The 26,139-nt window shown below is 34.1% G+C and overlaps 1 pseudogene; it reads left to right on the top strand.

Annotated features, from left to right (window-relative positions):
* The first annotated feature begins 591 nt into the window (after positions 1-591).
* LOC136041170 (uncharacterized) overlaps positions 592-26,139 on the top strand; it is a 32,652-nt pseudogene continuing 7,104 nt past the window's right edge.

The following is a 26,139-nucleotide window of genomic DNA, read 5'->3' as shown; positions in this document are numbered from 1 at the left end:
TTTGTTTACTTACGTTGACACTTACTTACAATTCGTTACCACGAACTGTTTGATATACATTTAGATTGATATTTGCAGATATTATTTTAATAATAGCGCTAGGTTTGCTCAACACGAATTATTTTACTTTAAACAAAATACAAAAAGTTTTAATGTAACTCCTTACTTTTAGTTAAAAAACTTGTTTCTTTTAATTTAGTTTTATATAGGAGCTTAACACCTCTACTGTAGGGTTCTCATATATGCTGAATCTAAGGGTGCAATTTTCACTAAGGTCACTCGCTTTTAAAGGGTCCCAACTTTTTTTCAACAATTAAGTACTCAGACTTGTAACTTTTGATGTGTGGTATTGAACTTGGTGAAATTTGTATATTTTGAATAAGGACCAAAATTCAGTTCTTTCGAAGTTTTACTTACTATTGAACAGCATCGCTCCTTACTTACAGTTCGTTATAAAAAAACTGTTTGATATATTTTCAGGTTGATATTTGCAGACAAAAATTCTATAATAGCGCTAGTTTATTCAATACGATAAGGTATCATGATAAACTGGAGAAACGTATTATTTATTTTTTGTTCCTATTCTTATCTTTCATTCTGTGAAAACAAGTTAGTTCCAATTTGTATTAATTACTTTAAGAGTACAAAATCAGTAGTGATGGTACCAATATAAATGTAAGTTTTTATACTGAAAAACTTATTATTCATTAAACAATGTAATTAGTGAATGAAGCCATAAAACAGTCCATGGTAACAAACTGTAAGTAAGGAGCGAGTCGGTCCAATTGTAGCCAAAACTGTAAAAACAGAGTTTTAATAGCGATAGATACATGTAGAAATTCATTATGTAATGAATGTAATGTAATGAACTCATGTAAAATTCATTAAGTATAATGTTACTCATCAAAAGCTACTAGCCTGAAAAATCTCTGTGATTTTGGAAAAAAGGGGGTTTACCCCTAAAATGGTCAAAATACTTTAAAGAAAATCACATCATCAAATTCAGCGTATCAAAGAACTCCACGGTAGAGATTTCAAGTTCCGTCTGCAAAAATGTGGACCTTCGTATTTTTTGTAAGAAAAGAAACCATCACAGATGCGTGTCTTTTTTTTCCAGGGGTGATCATATCGAAACAATGATACTAGAAGATTGGGAGAGAGCTCTTTTAAACAAAAATTAACAGTTATATTGTCCCTTTTAAGTGACCAACAAGATTAGAGAGCAGCAATCCCTCTTTTCACTCCCCATTTTTCCCCAAAGCCATCTGATCAAAATTCTTTGACAGCCATTTTGTTCAACATAGTTGAAAGGTCAAATAAAAATGCCTCTGAGGATCCGATGACCCCCTAGAGTCTCTGGAAAGAGAGCTATAAGTTATGAATTTGGCCATTGTCTACATATAGTTTTATATTATTGGGGTGTATACAGACATTTTCTAGAGGAGGTGGGATTTCTTCACGAAGATCTTCCACGGGGAGAATCTTTTGTCGGTTTGGAAATTTCTGGGGATGAAATTTCCAGGTGAAATTTTACATGGTGGAGTTTTCCAGAATTCCTCTTTGAAATTCATTTTATTTGTCTTACTTTCCTTTTGCGACTCATTTTCCATTTGAAGATGTTTCGTGGGAATGATACAAGGACAATTTTCAGACCAGTTGGGATTGCCCAAGAAATTTTTCTGCGAGGGAAGGGATTTTTTGCGATTCTTCATGGGGGACTTTTTCACGGGGAAAAGTTTCCAATGAGAAGGAGGGAGGTCTTTAGGGAACACTTCTCCTCGGAGGGGGATAACCGGCATGATTTGAGAAACAATCAGAATGGAGGAGGAGGCATATTTCCCCAAAATATTCGAAAAATAAAATTAGAAAACAACAAGTTTATTCAACTGAAAATAAGGAGCATCTTTAAAACTTAAAATGAACAAAAACTATTCGTTATTGAGAGGACTGCCCCCTGCTAAATATATAAATCTTTACATTAAAGTTTTATTTATTTTCTTAATTCTTTAAGAACGACTTTCGAAACATAAGAGCCTTTTAATTCGAATAAATTTTTTTTTTAATACTAACTAATTTTAGAATATAGACCAGGGGACAGAGGAAAGTGAGCCCCCCTCCCCAACTTAGAGAATTATTTTTGTTAATTTTGAGTTTTAATGGTGCTCCCTAGTTTCAGCTGAAAAAACTTGTTGTTTTTTCTAATATATAGAAATGAACTATTTCAAAATTGCGGTTATTTCAAAATAAAGGGAAATTTTTTTTTCGATATCGAAAAAACGACCGAAGATTTACATCTTAAGTTTCATAATAATGATTTGCAGAGTTTTTTCGATGCAAATATCCATGGAAAAAAACAACAAAGAACAAAAAAAAGCGGAAGAAAAACAAACAAAAAACACCGAGGATAACCTTTAAAGGCTGGTTAGAAGGGTTAGTTTGATTTTTTGGCGGTACATGATTTAGTTTTTGAACACTGAGGATGACTAGTAGAAGTTTTGCCAAAATTTCTGATTTGCTTCTGTTATTCGAGGACTGAACAATTTCCTCACTGTTGTTTTTTTTTTTTTTATTTCTTCATTTTTTTCGTTTTTCGTTTTTCCGTAGATCATGCATAGTGAGGGTGATCTCAGAACCTATTTATATAGATGTCATCAGCTCCGAAAGAATGCCAAAAGAAAATTCATCTCCCCCATAAGACTATCTGTCTATTTTTATTCAGTTAGCCAGAGTCATAAGAGGGCATACTTGACTTTTCTTAAAACCTTATCTTTTCGACAGATATACCAAAGGTTCCCCTGTAGAAAATGTGTTTTTCTATTTCACAGATTGGCAACATGTAAAAACGATAGGCAGATTCTGTGAAAAGAAATATTGTCTCTATATCTAATCTAAGGTGGCTATTATGCTGGTAGCTGGTAGTGGTAGTGGTCATCTTACTCTTAATTCATTTCTAAGATTTGTCTCGTTAGTTTGCTGAACCAATCACTCTACAGACCCCTTGAGCTACGTTTCACAAGCAATTATACCAATCACTCAAGGCTTTACGATAGTAATAGTTGGTCTGGCTCAGGTTTTACGCCTTCAGTAGTAAGAAAGGCAATAAAAAAACGAGTAAAAATTTTATCTTGTGACAAAAATAATCAAATTCCCGACCAAAACCATCGCTGTGCTGCCCTCGGTGCAACAAAAATAGGAATGAAGCCCAGCAAACACGACAAAAAGACGAACATCAAAGGAAAAAAATTAAAATGACAAGTCAAATCTCCGATTGAAATGTGACATGATGACTGAATGACAACCCTGGCTAAAGGATGAAAATACATATTTTGCTCAAGAATCCATTTTAGAAAAGTCTTGTCGTTGTTTTTTTTTTTTTTGTATTTATGCAATGCAGGTGATTTTTGCATTGTTCATAGCAGTTCTGGCAAAAGAGTACTTAATTAAGCTCCATTTAGTCCATTGCAGGCGTTCAAACATTTTTAGCATCCTAGAATCTTATTCTTTGATTATGATTTTTAATCCTTTAAGGAGTAAGAAATTATCCTTTAAAGGGCTAAATTTGGGTGAATAAAAGGATCAAGGATCAACGAAAACAAATTTTGCTGGCAAAAATCGGACTTGTTTAAGTCATGCTTGATCAATATTGTGTCAAACTCTTATTTCACTTTTGTGCAGTATTACCCTTTCACAGAAAAAAGAAAGATTTTAACGTGGCTCGTAGTTTAATTTTCTTCATACCTTTAAAATATTCTTAGTTACCTTCAACGGCTCACAAACTAAGTTCAAACCAAAGCATATATGTAAAATGTATGGGTTTCACAACAGAAGTATGATTTTCATACAGTCCTCAAAAAGCAAAACTCTTGGAGAGGTTAAAAGCTTGGTCAATCTTCAATTGAACTGTGACAAGGTGACTGAGTGAAAACCCTGGATATAGGATGAAAAATGCATCTTTTGTTCAAGAATTCATTTAGAAAAATTTTGTCATTGTTGTTAATTTGACGGTCAAGCAAGCATTTTCACAGTGAGATTTGTAATAATCCTTTGAACAGATTTAAAGCATCAGAATTGTCATTAGGTTGCGAAGTAATTGATATACTAGCTTATTTTTTTTGTCATCCGAAAGGTACTGCATGTTACGATTTCTTTGCTTAATATCCAGTACCCTTCAAGAAGCATAAACTAGGAGGTGATAAGAAAAATTCATTTGCAATAATCTGCGGAGAATCTGGAACCACGGAATGGTTTCCCTACGAATGTTCGAAGATGTGACAAGGTCTTGCTGAAAATCATTGGTTATGTTGCTGCTTATATGCCAAATTATATTCTCAGACCACACTGCTTTTCCATTTACGAAAAATTAAGCAGCAAAATAACGGGTTTTAATTTCGACAAAGCAGTGAACAAAAATAAAATATAAAAATTACATTTTAACCAAAAAAATAAAAAATACTCCGAATATTTCGGCCTCTTGTCCGGGAGCCTTTCTCAACGGAAAAAAAAAATTTAAACCGACAACTTAAGACTTTTTTAAGACATCACAAGAAAACCATGACGACTAAAACACAACGAACAAAAAATATATAAACAATAAAATAAATAAAAACAACTCACATTATAAGACAAAACTCCCAGCACTGATGGTAATAACTTTAGAACAAAATCAGAGCAAATGTTTATAATGAAACCAATGTTCTTTTCCTTTGCAACAATTGGTGTATAAATGGGAATCTATTAAAAATAAAAATAATATTTACATGAAGGAAACAAAAGAAGGTCACCCAGCCCCAGATCTAAAAATGAAACAAATTTATGAATTCTAAATTGAATGGATTTTTTCATTTGCTTGTTTAGCTGCATTCTGTTGACTTCTCACAGCATTGATCTTGCTTTGAATTTCGTTCGCAAGGTTATCACTTGTTTCAGGACAATTATGTAAATCAATACTCGTTGAAATTTTTAACTGTTCTTTAATTAAACTATTGTAAATATAATCTATCTTAAAATCCCCTTCATCTCTATTAATACTAATACCCCCACAAGTAATCTTTTTTATTTTTATAATTTCTCTGAAACTTTGTAAAAGCTCTACAGACTTATCAATCATTTTTGTCTGATCAAATAAAATATTGTGATGAGGAAAATTATACACGTGTTCCGCTATAGCGGATTCAAATGTTTCAGGTTTTTTTATTATGTCTTAGCGAGCAATCTATCACATTTTTGTGCTGTTGCAGCCTATTTTGTAAATTCTGCTGTGTTCTACCTACATAAGATTTACAACAAGAGCAAGGAATTTTGCATGCCCCCTTTTGTATATTTCTTGGAACTTTATCTTTTCCATTATTTAGCCATGAGCTTATAGTTTGTCCTGATTTAAAAGCTGTTTTATATTATGTTTTTTTAATTCTCTCCTTAATTTCTGTGATAATATTGGAATATAAGGCAAAATTATGTAATTTGTTTTTTGAGTTGACCCATTTCCTTCTAATATTACAGGTTCCATGAATTTTTTTCCTTTTTTCAATTATTTGAGAAATCATATTTTCGGGATATTCCTTTTCTACTAGAATATCCTTAGTAAAACTTAATTCACTGCTCGTGTATTCTGCTGAAGCTAATTTTAACACTCTTATCAACTAAAGAAATAACTACCCCCCCCCCCTTTTTACTTGGATTAAATAAAAAAACAAGTTTTTTAACTGAAAGTAAGGAGCGACATTAAAACTTAAAACGAACAGAAATTACTCCGTGTATGAAAGAGGCTGTTCCCTCCTCAACATCCCGCTCTTTACGCTAAAGTTTCACTCTTTCTATCATTTGTGCTTTATAAAACAGTAAACAACTTTAATGTTAAGAGCGGGACGTTGAGGAGGGAACAGCCCCTTTCATACACCGAGTAATTTCTGTTCGTTTTAAATTTTAATGTCGCTCCTTATTTTCAGTTAAAAAAAAATAATTTAATTTAATTTCTGAACGTTTTTGAATTAATGCATGTTTGATTTTGGCTCTCTGCAAATGAATAATTAGAACAAAATTTGTGTATTTTTGTTTTGTTAAATGGCTTTCTCTTAGTTTTCATCAGACGATTTTGAGAAAAAGGGTGGGGGAAGAGGCCTAGTTGCCCTCCAGTTTTTCGGTTACTTAAAAAAGCAACTAGAATTTTCAATTTTTAACAAATGTTTTTATTAGTAAAAAACATACGTAACTTACAAATTAACTTACGTAACGAACTTCTATGTTCGTATATATATATTTTGTTATCATTCTATATCATTGTTTTTTTAAATAGTGCTAGAAAATCCTCCCCCTTCATGGAATTTTCCTTCTCCCATGACAAATTCCTCCCAGGGAAGATCTTCGTACGTATCCCCCTCCCCTCAACCCCCTTTTCTAACCAAAAAGTCCCCCTGAAAAGGTCTGTACACTTCCAAGTAACAATTACTGTAAGTAAACATAGGTCAAAGTTTGTAACTTGCAGCCCCTCCCCTGGGGACTCTGAGGGAGTAAGTCAGCCTTAAAAACATAGTTATTATGTTTTCCAACTATGTTGAACAAACTGGCTATCTCAAAATTTTGATCCGTTGACTGTGGGAAAAAAATGAGCGTGAAAGGGGGCCTAGGTGCCCTCCAATTTTTTTAGTCACTTAAAAGGGCACTAGAACTTTTGATTTCAGTTAGAATGAGCCCTCTCGCGACATTCTAGGACCACATGGTCGATACAATCACCCCTGGGGAAAAAAACAAATACACACGCACCCGTGAATTTTCTACAGTAGGGTTCGCTGATACCGTGAATGTGATGGTGTGATTTTCGTTAAGATCCTATAGCTTTAAGGGTGTGTTTCCCCCTATTTCAAATAAGGCACATTTTCTCGGGCTCTCAACTCTTGATGAGTAAGACTAAATTTAATGAAACCTATATATCTAAAATCAGCATAAGAATCTGATTCTTTTGGTGTATCTATTAATATAAAAATTCCGTTTTTTTAGAATTTCGTTTACTATTGAGCCGGGTCGCTCCTTACTACATTTCGTTACCACGAACTGTTTGATTGGGTGATTTGATGCGAAAGACAAATAACGGTTGTTGTTAGTCAGTTTATGGTAAATTGAAAAAGCTAGTTCATTATTATTTCTATGGATCCAAATATTCAGAAACGGAAACTTATTCTCTGTTTCATTTTCAATTGTAAAAACTAACTCCTCTTCCAAATTATTTAAATGTTCCAGAAAACCTTCAATTTGTGATTGCCTATTATTCCAAATAGCTAAAACATCATCCATATATCTGCCCCCAAAATTTGGTTTTAAGAAATATGTGTCAATAGCTAAAGTTTCTACATACTCTACATAAATATTTGCTAACAGAGGACTTAAAGGTCCTCCCATTGTTAATCCTCTAATTTGATGGTAAAAGTTATCTCTAAATTTGAAATAATTAGTATACCTGCTAGTTATTTTAACTAAATTTAATCTAGTTTCAATCTCAATGCTTAAAGATAATTCTTCTATCTGATTTTTATGCTCATCAAGTTTTTTAGATAAAACAAATACAGATCTATCGAAAGGTATATAAGTATACATTGATTTTATATCAAAACTAAAAAGTCTAGATTCATTTGATATTTCAATATTTTTAAGTTTATTTTTTTTTAATTCTGAGTTTCTTATATACGACTTTTTGGAGATATAATAAGGGTTTTAGCGTCTTTGCTATCCATTTTTTAAATTTTTTCTGTTGGTGAGCTCCTTGTTGATACTATAGGTTGTAAACCATATATTCTTGGGCAAATTGTTAACCTCGGAAAGAACTTATAATACATCTGTGGTGTGATACTTCAATTTTTTTTTAGGCCGTCTAAGTCCTTTCTTAATTTTGCAACATACGATTTAGTTGGGTCTGAGTTAATTTTTTTGTATGTTGAAATATCCTTTAGAATTGTTTCTATTTCACTCTCATAATCATCTTTTTTCTAGGATTGCTACCATATTGCTCTTATCAGCTTTCCTTATTATTAGAAAATCATCTTTTTTTAAATCTTTCAAAATTTTTGTATCTTTGTTCTTAAGGTTTTCTTGAAAATTGCCAAAATCTTTATAATATTACCGACACCCAGTCTTAAATCCTCTACATTATTAACATCTTTAGAAAACACATGAATCCCTGTCTCAATCTTTGAAATTATTTCTTCTACCAGTATTTTTTTTAGGATTTTTTTCCGAATTTTATACTTTTTTCAAAGATTTCCTTTTTTTCTTTGATTAACTTCTTTTTGCTGAAATTAATCACACCTGGCCCTGGGAAATGTTTAGGTTTATACGTTGATATATTTTGTCCTTCATGTTTCCTTTTTAATTGCAAAATTTTTGCAATCGATAACCTTAACACATGTTCAAAAGAACTTTTTAAAATTGACATAATTTGTTGGAAATCATACGCATTAACGGACACGCAAAGGATATTTTTCTAAAAATCTATTTCTTTTACTTTTTGTTATCTCTGGAAACCTTTATCTTTAAACAAATGGTTTAAATGTGGTAAATTTACCTTTCTCGTGTGATTAGTCTCATTATATGTATTTAAATGATACTTGAAACGAAACGATTTTGGAATTTGCACTTTTCTAAAAACCTTTGTTGTGTAATTATATTGGCATATTTTTTTGCTAAATTCAAAAGCACTAAAATTGAATTGGTCTTTTGTCATTCGTAGGGTAGACGTAAATAATTTCTTAGACCACACGGCTTTTCCATTTACAAAAAATTAAGCAAAGAAAAAACGGATTTTGATTTCGAAAAAGCAGGGAACAAAAATAAAATATAAAAACTATACATTAACTAAAAAATAAAAATACTCCGAAAATTTCGGCCCCACGTCTTGGAGCCTTTCTCAACGGAAAAAAAATTTACAACGGACAATCATTCGCATTGACAGACCCACATTTTTTTTGTGATGTCTTGAAAAAGTCTTAATTGTCGGTTGTAATTTTTTTTTCCGTTGAGAAAGGCTCCCCGACGTGCGGTCGAAATATTCGGAGTAATTTTATTTTTTAGTTAAAGTGTAGTTTTTATATTTTATTTTTGTTCACTGCTGTGTCGAAATTAAAACCTGTTTTTTCTTTGCTTAATTTTTCGTATTGGCCAAATTGTTCTTAAGGAGTAATCCTTTAGTCCTAGTCTTCATTATGTCTTTTTCAGACGAAGTCGGTTGAGACATAATGAAGTCGGTTTGTTCGTCGTAAAATAAACTTTTCTGAAAAATCACTTTAAATATGCCTGATTTGCCTTTTGAGCCATAAAAAGTACCAAAGAAAACTGGGGTTGCCCTAAAAACTAACAGAGTACGAGTGACAATTCCAGAAAAAGCCAATATGATGACAAGGCCTAATGCAATTCACTGTTTAGATCCCGTCTATCAAACAGATCGTGGTAACTAACTATTGCAAGGAGCGACCCGGCTCAATAGTAAACCAAACTCTAAAAAACAGAATTTTGATACTAATAGATACATCAAAAGAATTGTATTTTTATGCTAATTTTGAATATATAAGTTTCGTCAAATTTAAATCTTACTCATCAAAAGTTAAGAGCAAATAGAAATCTGTTTCTAAAAATGGGGGGAAAAACCCATTAAAAGTCATAAGATCTTAACGATAATCACACCATCGCATTCAACGTATCAGAGAACCCTACTTTGAAGTTTCTAGCTCTTATCTAAAAAAATGTGGAACTTAGTATTTTTAGCCAGAAGACCGATCACATGTGTGTGTTTATTTTTTTTTTCCCCTGGGCTGATCGTATCAACCAAGGAGTCCTAGAATGTCACAAGAGGGCTCATTTTAACGGAAATTAAATGTTCTAGTGCCGTTTTTAAGTGACTAAAAAATTTGAGAGTACCTAGGCCCTCTCCCACGCTCATCTTTTCCCAAAGCCAACGGATCAAATTTTTGAGATGTCAATTTTGTTCAGCATAGTCGAAAACATTATAAAAATGTCTTTGGGGGGACTTACTCCCCTACAGTTACCGGGGGAGGGGCTGCAAGTTACAAACTTTGGCCAGTGTTTATATTCAGTAATGGTTATTTTGAAGTGTACAGCCCTTTTCAGAGGGATTTTTTGGTTGGGGAGGGGTTGAAGAGAGGGGTATACGTGGGAGGATCTTCCCTTGGAGGAATTGTTCATGGGTGAAGAGAAATTCCATGAAGGGGGCGCAGGATTTTCTAGCATTATTAAAAAAAAATGAAAAATGAGTATGAAAAAGTTTTTTCCGCTGAAAGTAAGGACCAAAATTAAAACTTAAAACGAACAGAGATTATTACGCATGTAGGGGGTTCATCTCTTCCTAAATACCTCGCTCTTTACGGTAAAGTATTTTTCGTAATTTCAACTATTTATTCTATAGCCTTTGTGATTCAGGGGTTAATCTTAAAGAATTAAGACAAAATATTACAAAGTATTAACAAGGGGGCAAACCCCCTCATATACATAATAAAAATATACGAATATAGAAGTTCGTTACGTAAGTTAATTTGTAAGTTACGTATATTTTTTACTAATAACAACTTTCGTTAAAAATAAAAATTCTAGTTGCGTTTTTAAGTAACGAAAAAATTGGAGGATGACAAGGCTTCCTCCCCCCCCCCTCTTTTTCTCAAAATCGTGCTGATCAAAACTGAGAGAAAGCCATAATTTTAATTATTCATTTGTGGAGAGCCAAAATCAAACATGTATTTATTCAAAATGGTTCAGAAATTAAATATAAGAAAACAAGTTTTTTTTTAACTGGACTTCGTCTTAAGGAGCACAGGAAGGGCAATTGGAGACCACAGAATCAAATGGGGAAGATTAACACTCCTTGACTTACATTATGCTGATGATTTAAGCATATTAGATTAAAATGTGAGCAAAATGAATGAATTTTTAGAGGTTTTGCAAGTTCAGGGTGCTAAAATTGGCTTGAAAATTAATGTTAAGAAGACTAAGTCACTAAGCCTAGAAATAAGTGAAAATGAACAGGTGACATTAGGTAACGAAAAGATTGATCAGGTTGGGAGCTTCAGTGACCTTGGTAGTATTATTAGTAAAGATGGTGGGAGCAGTGAAGATGTTAAAAGTAGAATAGCTAAGGCTCAGGGTGTTTTTTCAGTTAAAAAAAAGTTTGCAAGAATAGACAGATAAGTCTGCAAACCAAGATTAGAATATTGGAAGCTACAGTGATGACAGAGGTCAAATATGGCTCTGAACCCTGGGCGCTCCGAAAAGCAGATGAAAATTCACTAGATGTTTTTCAGAGAAATTGCCTACGGATTGTTCTGGGTACCCGGCTAACTGACCGTATTCCAAACAGTAGGTTGTACGAAAAATGTGGTTCAATCCCACTTTCTAGCGCTATAGTGAAAGAAAGGTTGAGATAGCTAGGCCACGTTCTACGGATGAAGGATGACAGATTACCGAAGATTGTCCTTTTTGGCCAACCGTCTGGGGCTAAACGGAAAGCAGGTCGTCCTTGTTTGGGTTGGGAGGCAGTCATAAATAAAGATTTATAGTAAATGGGGACTTCCCGGGAGGTTGTAAAGAGGGAGGCTTTAAATAGATTAGGCCGGAGGAGGAGCGTGCATAGCTGTTTTGGCCTCAGGCGGCTTGGTGCTGCAGTGAGTTATTAGTAGTAGTAGTAGTAGTAGTAGTAGTAGCAGTAGTATTAGTAGTAGTAGTGGTAGTAGTAGTAAAGAGCGGGACGTTGAGGAAGGAACAGCCCCTTTCATACACGGAGTAGTTTTTGTTCATTTTAAGTTTTGATGTCGCTCCTTACTTTTAGTTAAAAAATACTTGTTTTTTATTTAATAATAAAATAAAACAAGTTGCAATTAATTAATTGAAGAGCTAAAAATAAAACTTGAAGCGGTGACTCAAAAATACAGAGTGAAAGAAGTATTGAAACAAAGCAACTATCAAATATTTTCATTAGATAGAAACATTGTCTTCCTCTTTTGGTGTCCCTTGATTGTTTTGTGGCCTTAATATATTCTAGTGTTCATCCTATCTCAGGTTTTTAGCACTATACACCATATCTATTCAAAATGAAAAGGAAAATTTGCGTTTTTTCCTATTTTTGATCAACACTAGATAAGAGGATATATTCCCTACTTTGCCGATTGGTAACGTCTGAGAGACTGTTTTTTCTCAAATTCAAAGCCTAATGTTACAGAAAAATTCAACTGATACAACTAAATTCAACTGATACAAAAATACAACTAGTTTAAACTTATGATTTTAGCTTAAATTGTTTTTTTGTTTTTTTTTAGTAGACCTAGTAGTTTTTTGAACCTTGACTTTGAATTTTTCAGATCCTAGAAAATTTTGGCTTATTATTCGCATAATTTGATTGTTATTATTATTTTATCTGAAACATTCTTTTAAGCTGATTGAGAACGAATTTACATCATATCAAAAGTCGCCATTTTCACGAGGAAAATTCATAATTATGACAAAAAGAAAATCCACAATGGGCATTTTTAAAATAGGGATTATTCTTGTAAAAACTTTTGAGGGTTTTTTTTACGTTACAGTTTCAGAAATCAGTTTTCCCGTTTGAAAACACACTACAAGAATTATAAAGCAAAATAAAGTAGAAAACAATAGAAACAGAATTAAGTACAGTAAAACCAGAGAAAAAAGGTCTCGGCCCACAAATCCAGAAGAATTTGGGCACTCATTGTTGATTGTCAAAGCAGCAAGCAAGATAAAATGGAAATCTCAGTATTTTAATTGAATTAACTGAGATTTTATTTGACTATATATTAAAAAAAAATGGAAAACCATGGAATCCAGTTTTCAATGAATTTACCTCCATATGCACTTGTGCAGTATTTGGTTGTAGTGGGCATAAAGTTAAAAAAAAGAAATATATGAAAAATTAGCAGTAAAATCAACACCAAACAGCTTGGAAAAATTTAGACAATAGATAAGATATTTTTCCAAACAATAAAAAAATCACAAAACAAATATAATGCGCTGATCCCCACAAATACTCCATGGCCTGTAAAGGAGGGGGAAATAACCACATGAATGAACGCAGGAACAATATTTCCCACTAAAAAGATAAAATGTCACTAACGCAATAATAAAATAAAGACAACAACAACAAAAAAGGATAAAGATCTTCCAGAGCCATTGATGGTCCATAGGGCGTCAAATCGACGTTTCAGTTGCTAGGTGTTTTTTTTTCCAGGGACAAGTAGCAAGCTTGTCGCCCAACCTTGTTGCGACGGGGATCGAACCCTAGGCCTCCTATTGCCAAGCAGAGCCTCAATCCACTGTGCTATAAAAGGTTACAACAACAAAAATGTACCAAATAAGAAACGCACAAATGTATAGAAGCAGAACAACAAATGGACACTAAAATTGAAAAGCGTCACAGAGTTCAGTTTCCGTTAAAATAATATAAAACTCCTCTAGTCTCTTTTGAATAGACCTGTACGGGTGCTATTTTTTATATTGGTTGCTAATAGCTGCGTTACGTTTCCAAGGAGGTACGCACAAAAGGAATTTACGAAAACGGTAGCAACAAGAACGCAATTTACGTTTATTCTTATCTGATAAGAGAATCCAGAAAAGCAGTGATCGCCAACACGTGTGGTGTAACCATCACCAAAAAAAGCTGGGTTCGAATCAATTGACTATATATGAACCTTTCGAAGATACAAATATTCCGTGAGTTTTTCGGACTTTACTTGTAATATCATCTATTAAAAACAGACGCATTGGTTTAACGTTTCAATCCACAGGTGGACAAAGATGCTCTATATTTGAAGAAAATTTTATTATCTTGTCACGAAGTTTTACTTCTCGGGTAGGAAAACTTCCTTTACGATTAAAAACAATAAACTCTGTTTTAGTCTCGTTGAAAGACAGACCGATTTTCTTATTTGAGCAATTCAACGCTACAAAACTCTCTTCAAAACAGGAAAAAGAACGACTTAAATACAAAATATTGTCGGCATAGTTCAACAAATACAGTTTTTGGCCCTGGTGAGAAAACTTGGTTAAACCACATGCTGAGCCTCACCTACACTGCTGTTGAAAAGAAGTGATGAAGAGATCCTTGACGAATCCCTTTTTGAACTGGGATAATAGTAGAAGAAGTCTTTATCCAACTTGGTAGGCTAAACTTAATCTCCACTGCAAGTTTTCGGTACAAATTACGGAACATAAGGACTACCGACTTGTCAAGACCGCGTCAAGACTATCGACTCATCTTACATATGCTCTCCATAGCAGATGACTATTAAGACCGGAGTAGAATGCTTGGCTTACATTTCAAACCTATAATAACGATAGATTTAATAATTCAATAACATTCCAGAAGGATATTATACACAGGATGGTGCACATTGCTGTCTAATGTAGCCCTTTTTGAAACCAAACAGGTTGCACGGCGAGTAGCATACTCGGTCTTTCTAATCAAAAACAACTACTATTTCAAAATTTTAAAGAGAATCGATGCAACAGTAATTGGCCAATGCAAACTACACAGAGATGGGTTTTTTACCTTTTTAATAGCTGGAGAGTGATGAAATCGATACCAAACGATTTGGGCACTAAGCCATGCGAGATTATTATTTGCTACATTAAAGTTAAGAGCTCGAACAGCATCAGACTGCCATTTACTAGATGCAAGTCACAAATATAATTAACTCTATTTGAGTAATATTTTTTTTACTTTGTTAATAGCATCACAGACACTCGAGAAGGCTTCTACAAAGCCAAGACTTTTAATAGACCCTGAGAGCATTTTATCTAGTTCCTTTTCAAAAGTCTGTTCAAGCTGTGGACCAGGTGCAAAAAAACTCGGAAGTTCAATAGTTACTCGACTCTTCCTTCAAAGACTTAGATGGGCAGGATCCGAATGCTTAATATGTCTATTATTTTTCACAAATTTTCAAACCAGGAAGGGTTTATTTTGATTCGAGCACTATTTTCTTTTAACATGAGCCCGGGGATGAGCTAAGAATTTTGCGAATTTGTGTATCGTGGAATCTGATTTTATTCACTCTGCCCACTTTATGCCTACCATCACACCACAGCTAAGACCAAAACCAAGACCGATGGCAGCCTTTAATAAGCTTGGAGTTTTCGTTCTAATTTCATATTTCTGTTCCGATCTAAGTTTCTCTAGAAGATAGAGCCACCATTTCTGCCACCATCGACATGCGTATAATTTCACAGTAATAGGTATTCAGTGGTAAATGCTTGTAAATATTACCTTAGTATCAGCTAGTCTGAAATAGGTGATAAGGCACTTTAATTTTCGACAATATGTTATCAAAACTAATTGGTAAGTCCTTATCCCTTAGGTCCCAACCCTCCTCGTTGGAAGTCATTCCTTTTTTGGGGCCACTCCTTTTGCTAGCTCACGCGTCAAGGCTCTGTTTATTATTCTATCAGGTGCAGTACGTGACAATTAGGCTAAATTCACGCTGTAAAAATTGAATTGCCTTGCAGAAGGGGACCGTGCAGAGATCCTTCAAGTACAATTTTAAGAAGGCGGCTTGGCTCCATTCACTTGACGTGGCCAAACCAACACAGTTGCCGTTTCATGATCTACTGAGAGCGGTTTCACTCGACTGGAGCCGTTGGCGTACTTCGGTGTTTGTGATGCGGTCAGTGTATTTGATTCTAGCTATGTGCATCGACATCAAGTTTTTTTCACTCCTGTTTCCACACTCAGCAACTAAGATTCATTAGTCGAGCAATAGGATTATCTAAACCAACACGAAAGATATTTGAAACCGGTAGATGGTCAGAAACACTGATTGAATTGTTAACACGGGAAGAGCGGTTAATCACATTCGGTCTCATCGAAAGAAAAAGATCAAAATTGAATGTAGACCCACTGTTATGCGCATGAGTAAATAACAGGTCGTTGTTAACAGTGATTTGATAACCGTGTATTAACTGCGTGTTGGTTATGTTGGGATCTGTAATGGAATATAAATTATTACTTGTTACTGCCTTTTGTATACAAAACTGGAGTTTTTCTTAGAATTTTGAAAAAGATGTGTTTGTGTTTTGGTTTAATATGTGAAGAAAAATAAATAACTAAAAAATAGTTCATTTGAGGACAGCAACTAAGAATCTCTGTCCTGGTGCTATTACTATCGCTAAGATTACAGTTCATATATCCTTAAACGATAGCATTAAGTTTCTGTTTTTCTGACACAGCTTACTAAATAAGCTTCCAACCTTACTTACAGCTCTGTTGAAATTCCACTCTTAGCATAAACCATGGTAGTCAATTAGGATATATGTTTACTTACATGCCAAATTATATTCTTAGACCACACTGCTTTTCCATTTACGAAAAATTAAGCAGCAAAATAACGGGTTTTAATTTCGACAAAGCGGTGAACAAAAATAAAAGATAAAAATTACACTTTAACCAAAAAAATAAAAATATTCCGAATATCTCGGGCTCACGTCCGGGAGCCTTTCTCAACGAAAAAAAAAATTTTAAATTGACATTTTAAGACTTTTTTAAGACATCACAAAACAACCATGACGACTAAAATTATTATTGTTACTGCCTTGTGTATACAAAACTGGAGTGTTTCTTAACATTTTGAAAAAGATGTATTTGTGTTTTGGTTTTATATGATAAAACTTCCTTGTGGTTTTATATGAAAAAACAAAAAAAAAAACAAAAAACAAATAAACACACATCCATGATCTTTCTTCTGGCAAAAAGTACAAAATTTCACATATGTGCAGGAGCTTGAAGCTAGGTTCTCTGACACAGAGCTTCCAAGTTTATTTCCAGCTATGTTGAACTTCCACTCCTAGCATAAGCCATGGTAGTCAATTAGCATATATGTGAAAACACACCAGCGTCTAAGAGTTGAACAAACATAAAGAAATCAGAGAACCAAATTGGTTTGGGCATACGTTCGGAACGAATAGGTTGAGCTAAACATTTAGAGAGTCTTCTTTTACCACTCGACAATCCAGGCGTACTTCACCTCAACCATCAAGTTGTAGCAGGGCTAGTCCTTCTTTCGAAAGGAAATGCTTCTGTAGACGAAGCACATCACAATTAGCCACGAGGTGAAACAAAGATAGGTCTATTATTGATCACTGCACCTCATTTGGCGACTCAGAGAGTGACTTATTTTAATATTTTCTGGGCTATAGGGCACTTATATACATAACAGGGGTGCTATGTATAGCAGGGGTGCTTATATACTTATATACATAGCACTGTTTCCATTGGTAACACTGAGGGGTCTGGAAATTGTATTCTATAACGAGAAGCCGCTCAGAGCCTATCTTAGATGGACTGTCTGTCACTTTGTGTAGGTGTTCATTGGTTTCAAACATCAAGCGAAAAGGTCTGGATGATCGTATTTGCGACACTTTTTTACAATTTTGTAGAAAACTCTGAATGTCGGCAGTCGACGTTTCTGAGGAGTACGCCAAATAGACCAAAATATGAATGTTATTTTACTTTCTCATCTGCACGATGATTAAAGTTAGCAATAGCCTTTGCATGTGCCATTGCGTCAGTTTCCAATGCAATTACTTAAACACCAACTCATAAACCAGTAAATTAAACGAAGAAAAAGAAAGGGAGGGAAGGATATAGGACAAAAGATAGAAAAACAAAGATAGAGGGAAATATTTCAGTAGTTTACAAGAACATGCTTCAGCAAAATATGCTTAAGAAAATTTTAACTTTTATTTGAGCCTATTGTCATGATATCATGACGTCATTTGCTGTTTCTATTAAAAATATTTACAAGTTTACAATACAATACAAGTTAGTAGTAGAACTTTAGATAGTTTTTTTGTGATTTAACATAGAGAAAAGGATATATACAACATGCCGAGATAAAAGACAGATGTACAGGGATTAACACCAATAGACTCGAAAGTTTGCCCTTGTAATTTATGTACAGTCATCGCAAACGATGATAGAAATGGGGTTAATGTCGATGTAGTTTGAATACGAGTTTACCTATGTTAGAGTCGATGATGAATCGGGTATTTTTTTTAGTATTTTTTTTTGCTTTAATAATTAACGTTTAATATTTAACGTTGTTAAATAATTTAGTAACAACCAGGCATGCTTCATTGCATATACCCACTGAAATATTTAAATTATGCACTAGCATAATTGTATTGTTATTCCTTAGTTTTAAGTTATGGGCTGTCAACTCAACAATTTCAATTTAATTAAGAAATTCTCTTATGAGTTCAATTAATCCTTCCTGTTTTATCCTCCACAGGAAAATAACTTCTGTAGAATTTGTAATCTCCTTGGAGACGATCAATAACCTCAGCATTCATTATACTTACTTCTTTGTTGAATAACTCTAAAATAAAATGTTGCTCCTATCCATCGTAATTTTGATTTGTGAGGCAATTTCCAAATGCTTCATCAATTAAATTATTATTGAAAAAGAAATCATCCGGTAATTCAATTTCATTGAAGTCATTTTTTGGAATATTTCTATTTCCCATTTTCAGGAATTACTTTACGAATGATTCCTGTTCAAGACTGAGAGGCATGTTTTGTTAACAAAATTTCTAAGTCATATTTTAGAATATTTTTATTTCCCTTTTTCAGGATCTACTTTTTGACTGATTCCTGTTCAAGATTACATAAAAAAAACTAGTTTTTCTAACTGAAAGTAAGGAGCAACATTAAAACTTAAAACGAACAGAAATTACTCCGTAATCCCTTGCTCTTTACGCTAAAGTTGGCCTCTTTGCCACAATTCTGCTTTTTAAAACAATTAAAAGCTTTAGCGTAAAGAGCGAGGGATTGCGGAGGGGACAACCCATTTCATATACGGAGTAATTTCTATTTACATTTTAGTTTGCGTACTTTCAGTTAGAAAAACTAGTTTTTTTTATGTAATTTCTGAAAGTTTTTGAATTAATACATGTTTGATTTTGGCTCTCCACACATAAATTATTAAAATGAAATTTACATTTTAATTCCATTTTTTGGCTAAATGGCTTTCTCTTAGTTTTGATCAGACGATTTTGAGAAATAAGGGATGGGGATGGAGGTCTAGTTGCCATGCAATTTTTCGGTTACTCAAAAAGGCAACTATAATTCTTTTATTATTAAAAAATATACGTAACTTAAGAATTAACTTACGTAACAAACTTCTATATTCTTAAATTTTTATTATGTATATGAGGGGGTTTGTACCCTCGTTAATACCTCGCTCTTTACACTAAATCGTAAGTTTTGTGCCGATTCTTTAAGAATGACCCCTGAATCAGAAAGGCCGTAGAATAAATAGTTGAAACTACTAAAAATACTATAGCATAAAGAGCGAGGTGTTTATCTCCTCCTGAATACCTCGCTCTTTATGCTAAAGTATTTTTAGAGCCCCTCATATGCGTAATAATCTCTGTTCGTTTTAAGTTTCAATGCTACTCCTTGCTTTCAATGGAAAAATTTTTTAGAAAATCCTGCGCCCTTTTCATTGAATTTTTGTTCCCCTATGACATATTTCTCCAGGGAAAGATCCTCCCACATAGCCCCCTCTCCTCAACCCCACCCCCAAAACCCAAAAAAATCCCATGAAAACGACTGTACACTTCCCAATAACCATTATTATATGTAAACACTGGTCAAAGTTTGTAACTTGCAGCCCCTCCCCCAGGGACTGTGGGGGAGTAAGTCATTCCCAAAGCCATAGTTATTATGGTTTTTGACTATGCGGAACAAAATGGCTATCTCAAAATTTTGATCTGTTGACTTTGGAGAAAAATGAGCGTGGGAGGGTGCCTAGGTGCCCTCCAATTTTTTTGGTCACTTAAAAAGGGCACTAGAACTGTTTATTTCCGCTAGGATGAGCCCTCTTGCAACATTCTAGGATCACTTGGTCAACACGATGACCCCTGGGAAAAAAAAAAAAAAACACGCACCCGTGATTTGTCTTCTGGTAAAAAATACGAAATTCCACATTTTTGTAGATAAGAGTTTGAAAATTTTGCTATAGGGTTTTCTGACACGCCGAATGCGATGGTGTGACTTTAATTAAGATTGTGTGACTTTTAGGGGGTGTTTTCCCCTATTTTCTAAAATAAGACAAATTTTCTCAGGCTCATAACTTTTGATGACAAAGACCAAATTTGATGAAACTTGTATATTTAAAATTAGCATAAAAATCTCATTCTTTTGATGTATATTTTAGCATCAAAATTCTATTATTTAGAATTTCGTTTTCTATTGAGCCGGGTCGCTCCTTACTACAGTTCGTTACCACGAACTGTTTGAAAGAAAATAATTCGGTATTTCGGGGCTTCTGACATTATTACTCCTCTGAGGAAGTTAGGGTCAAAATTCAAAAAGGATTTTATTTTTTCTCTGGGCCCCTTCCACCTCTTAGTTCGTTTATTTTCCCGTTAGTTTTGACCTGTTTTCGCTTTATAGTTGTGTTATCTCTTAGCAGTTCTTTCGTTAGTTGAGTTATGGTTGTGGTATATATGTTTTAATTTTCGTATAGTTGTGTTATTTTCAAATTATACTCCATAATAGAGAGGCTCCGAACACACAGCATTGTATATTAAGCTCTGAATTTGACGTTTTTTTCTTACGTGACCAGATTCGTTCTGCGCCCTGCGCCCTTTTCATTGAATTTTTCTTCTCCCATGACATATTTATCCAAGGAAAGATCCTCCAACATAGCCCCCTCCCCTCAACCCTACCCCCAAAATAAAAAAAATCCCCCTGAAAACGTCTGTACACTTCCCAATAACCATTATTATATGTAAACACTGGTCGAAGTTTGTAACTTGCAGCCCCTCCCCCAGGGACTGTGGGGGAGTAAGTCATCCCCAAAGACATAGTTATCATGGTTGTCGACTATGCTGAATAAAATGGCTATCTCAAAATTTTGATCTGTTGACTCTGGGAAAAAATGAGCGTGGGAGGGGGCCTAGATTTCCTCCAATTTTTTGGTCTCCTAAAAAGGGCACTAGAAATTTTCATTTCCATTAGAATGAGCCCTCTTGTGACATTCTAGGACCACTAGGTCAGTACGATGACCCCTCGGGGAAAAAAACAAAAAACAAAACAAAAAAATAAACACGCACCTGTGATTTGTCTTCTGGCAAAAAATACAAAATTCCACATTTTTGTAGATAGGAGCTTGAAACTTCTACAGTAGGGTTCTCTAATACGCTGTATCTGATGGTGTCATTTTAGTTAAGATCCTAAGACTTTTAGGGGGTGTTTCCCCCTATTTTCCTAAATAAGGCAAATTTTCTCAGGCTTGTAATTTTTGATGGTTAAGACTAAACTTGATGAAGCTCATATATTTAAAATCAGCATTAAAATGCGATTCTTTTGATGTAGCTATTGATATCAAAATTCAACCGAGTTTTTGTTACTATTGACCCGGTTCGCTCCTTACTACAGTTCGTTACCACGAACTGTTTGATCGACAAGCATGCTTTTGTTAACGAAATTTTTTTGAAGTCATTTTTTGGAATATTTCTGTTTCCCATTTTCAGGATATACTTTCCAAATGATTCCTGTTCAAGATCGACAAGCATGTTTTTGTTAACGAATTTTTTTTCGAAAATACTTCCGGAGTACGCTTTTGTCAAAAAGTCGACTGTTTCATTATGGTTGTTTTCAAGTTGAACAGCTAAGCACTGACGGAAATTCCGTCCGGTGACAGAAATTTTAAGCTTGGCTTTGCAGTATACCGCAACAGCTGATCCATATTTTGTACAGCATACTTTGGTAACCTCGTTGCCCCATAAGGAAACTATCAACTTGAGCTAGTTCTATACATTTGACCAAACTAGGTTCATTGTTTAAAATTAAATCTGGTGAGTTTGAAACTTTCAGGCGAAATGTCTTGTGTATGCAACAGGTAAGGGGATTACAATACAAGCCATTCATTTTACTTTGCTATTTCGGCTACACAGCTATACAAGGTATCATGCACAAAGGTTTTATTTGTACCAGCTGGCTCACCTATGAAAAGACACATATTGTTTCAACATACTTAGAATCATTGGCTGCCTGTAAAGTAATTTCCACAATTTAAGTCTGTTTTCCTTGCCTTATATTCGTTCTCCAGTAGCAGCTGGCTCATCAGGATTTTGAACGCCCATATTTCAGTCATTTAGCTAATTTTTAATGTCGTCCATACCATATTGCTCAACCCAGAAACTAAAATTTCAACCTTCTGATGCTGTCTTATTTAACTTGAATTCAAAAATACGATAAGCACGTTTGATTTCAGCGGACTCAGATATACTATTTCTTCGTGCTTACTGAATAAAACCTCGAGTCCAAAATATTAGACATATTCAGTTGTATCAGCTTATTTGTTTTTTGTTTTGGTTAAATCAAAAACTATTCTAGGAAGCGAGTCAGAAGGAGAGTTTGGTTAGGACCAATATTCATCTTGTTCAGTCTGCTGGTGATACAAAGAAGTATCAGAAAATCTACTAATAAAGCTAGTGCACAAGAAAAATATCATTATCGAGTAAAAGAGCAGGATTCCTCAACTAATTCCTCGATCATTAAAGATATTATTTTTGATGGAAATAAGTTTAAAAATGACACACCGACTGAAAGTTACTTGGTACCAAATATAGTGCACTATATACGTTGGAATAAGGCAGAATATAGCTTTACAGATTACATTTGTTTTCGGTCTGCATACATCAATCATAGCCCACAATATTTTCATGTATACACAAATATGAATTTTAGTGGAAAATGGTGGGAAAGAATTAACGAAGAAAAGGACTGGTCAAGCCGTATCAAGATTTTTTGGCTAGAGCCACCTTCTGAAATATTTAGCCAGGAACTTAGTAAAGGTAAGTTTTATAGTAACAATAAGTTATATCAAACAGTTCGTGGTAACGAACTGTAGTAAGGAGTGACCCGACTCAATAGTAACCAAAACTCTAAAAACGAATTTTAATACCAATATCTACATCAAAAGAATCACATTTTAATGTTGATTTTAAATGTATAAGTTTAATCAAGTTTAATCTTACCCATTAAAAGTTACGAGCCTGAGAAAATTTGCCTTATTTTAGACAATAGGGGGAAACACCCACTAAGAGTCATAAGATCTTAACGAAAACCACATCATGAGATTCAGCGAATCAGAGAACCGTACTTCGGAAGTTTCAAGCTCCTATCTACAAAAATGTGGAATTTTTTATATTTTGCCAGAAGACAGATAACGGATGCGTATTTGTTTGTTTTTTTTCCAGGGGTGATCGTATCGACCAATTGGTCCTAAAATGTCGCGGGAGGGCTCATTTTAACGAAAATAAAAAGTTCTAGTGCCCTTTTTAAGAGGCCAAAAAGTTGGAGGGCACCTAGGCCACCTCCCAGGCTAATTATTTTCTCAAAGTCACCGGATCAAAATTCTGAGATAGCCATTTTATTCAGCATAGTCGAAAAACCTTATGACTATGTCTTTTTGGACGACTTACTCCCCAAAAGTCCCCGTGGGAGGGGTTAAAAGTTACAAACTTTGACCAGTGCTTACATATAGTAATGGTTTTTAGGAAGCGTAGAGACGTTTTCAGGGAAATTTTTTGGTTGAGGGGAAAGGGTTGAGAAGAGGGGATAGGTTGAGGGAACTTTCTATGGAGGAATTTGTCATGGGGGAAGATAATTTCCACGAAGGGAGTGCAGGATTTTCTATTGCTACTTGAAAAAAAAAACAATGAAAGAATAAACAAAAAAGTTTTTTCAACTGAAAGTAAGGAGCAGCATTAAAACTTAAAGTGAACAGAAATTATTACGCATATGAGGGTTTCACCTCCTCCTAATACCTCGTTCTTTACACTAAAGGATTTTTAGTAATTTCTACTATTTATTCTACGGCCTTTGTGACTCAGGGGTCATTTTTCAGAGACAAAATTTAAGCTTTAGTGTAAAGAGCGAGGTACTGACGAGGGGGTGAACCTCCTCATATCTATCTATATATATAAAAATTTAGTATCCGTCTGTCCATTACACTATCTTTATCGTTACACTGTCTGTCTATCACTAAGTATGACGTCAATATATAAAAAAAACTAACTAAAAAAAAACTTAAAAGACTTTAAAAAAACTAAAAACATAAAAAAAGAAAAAAGATAAAAAAAATAAAAAAGAAAAGACTAAAAAAGAAAAAACTAAAAAATTAAATAAAATATGACGTCAAAAAATTTGAAAAATAAAAAAATAAAATGAAAAAAAAGGAAAAAACCTGAAAATTAAAGATAAAAATCTATAAATGACGTCATGTTCGCAACGTAAAACCAGGCTTTCGGCTAACAGAAATAGTAAAAAAGGAAGGCGTGTCGGTATACTACAAAAGCAATGGGTGTATAATTATCCTACAATGTCACCATAAAGGTAACACCAGAGCAACGCAAAACCAGGCTTGAAGCTCAAAGAGAAAGGGCCAGATTAGGAATGTTCAATATACGTCATCAATTCGATCCAAAAATGACATAGCAATGCCGGGACCCAGAACACAAGGAACAATGAGAATCCATATATAGAAGCCTGCCAAGTGCCATGCTGTGGCCCACGCCGCCGGGACCCAGCAATGTCTGTGGTTAGAACACAAGGGACAATGAGAATCCATATGTAGAAACCTGCCGTGTGCCATTGGGGACCCAGCTAGTACGTAATAAAAACATACAAATATAGAAGTTCGTTGTGCAAGCTAATTCGTAAGTTACGAATAAAAACGTTCGTTAGAAATTAAAAGCTTTAGTTAACTTTTTAAATAGCCCTAAATTTGGAGGGCAACTAGGCCTCCTCCCCTGCTCCTTTTTCTCAAAATTACTCGATCAAAACTATGAGAAAGCCATTTAGCAAAAAAAATATACAAATTTGTTTTAATTATTCATCTGGGGAGAGCCAAAATCAAAACATGCATTAATTCAAAAACATTCAAAATTTAAATATTAAAAAAGAGTTTTTTAACTGAAATTAAGGAGCGACATTAAAACTTAAAACGAACAGAAATTACTTCGTATATGAAAGGGGCAGTTCCCTCCTCAACGCCCCACTCTTTAGGCTAAAGTTTTTTGCTGTTTTAAAAAGTAGAGGTGGGAGAAAGAATTAAACTTTATCGTAAAGAGTGGGGTGTTGAGGAGGGGACAACCCATTTCATATACGAAGTAATTTCTGTTCGTTTTAAGTTTTAATGTCGCTCCTTATTTTCAGTTAAAAAAAAATTTGTTTTTTTTTATTTAATGGAAGTAGGAAAGAGAAAAGGAGAAGTTACTGCTGTACATTTTCGAGTCTAAAAGTGCGCTTCAATTCCATTGGCATATTTTTGTGATTTGTTTTTGTAAGCCAATCACAATATTCCTTTAGTATTTGTCAGAAAGGGAAGCAAGATTATTTCGTAATTTTACGCTTTGATGTCCTATGTCCAATTTTTACCCCATAGTAAGGATACCAGACTTTTTTTTTTCATTAATGTGATTTTAAGCCAGTTAAGAGAGTGAAAAGTTTCTTAGGCACAATTGTTTTTACAGGTGAACTCTCTTTTCTCTTAGGTAATAATATAGTGACATTTGGTAACAACATAGAGTATTTTCACATTTAAACCGTGCTTTGTCATCATTGAATCCCCAAGGTTTGGACGCAGTAGAAAGACCGTCTACCTTTAAAAAAGCACATTAGGACTCACCAAGTTAATTTTAACAGTCAGTGCGAATCAAACGTTTTTAAATACGTCTTATTTCATTTCTCTACAATTGATCTTCTTGTAAGACTTAGTAGTATAAGAAAAAATAGCATTAAGTGCACCGTTTAAAGCTTACGATGCAAAATTGAATCATTTTTTCAATAGTTTGATAATATATTCATTTTTTTAGATATTTATGCATCTGGGCTATTATCAATTTAATAAGAAAAATTTGTTTTACAAACAGTTAATTAAGGTACTATTGATAATGTGTACTTAAAGCTTAGGCTGCTTTGAAAACCACTTTAATACAGAGCAATTCTAAAACTGAAATCGATCTTCTACTTACACTCGCCCAATCAGTGTAGCCAAAAGACTAATTAAGAATGGTATTGATAATGTGTACTTAAAGCTTACGCTGTTTTGAAGACCGCTTTAATACAGA

Source organism: Artemia franciscana, unplaced genomic scaffold (assembly GCF_032884065.1).
Source record: "Artemia franciscana unplaced genomic scaffold, ASM3288406v1 PGA_scaffold_1178, whole genome shotgun sequence".
Lineage (NCBI taxonomy): Eukaryota > Metazoa > Arthropoda > Branchiopoda > Anostraca > Artemiidae > Artemia > Artemia franciscana.
This window is presented reverse-complemented; position numbering and strand designations above follow the sequence as displayed.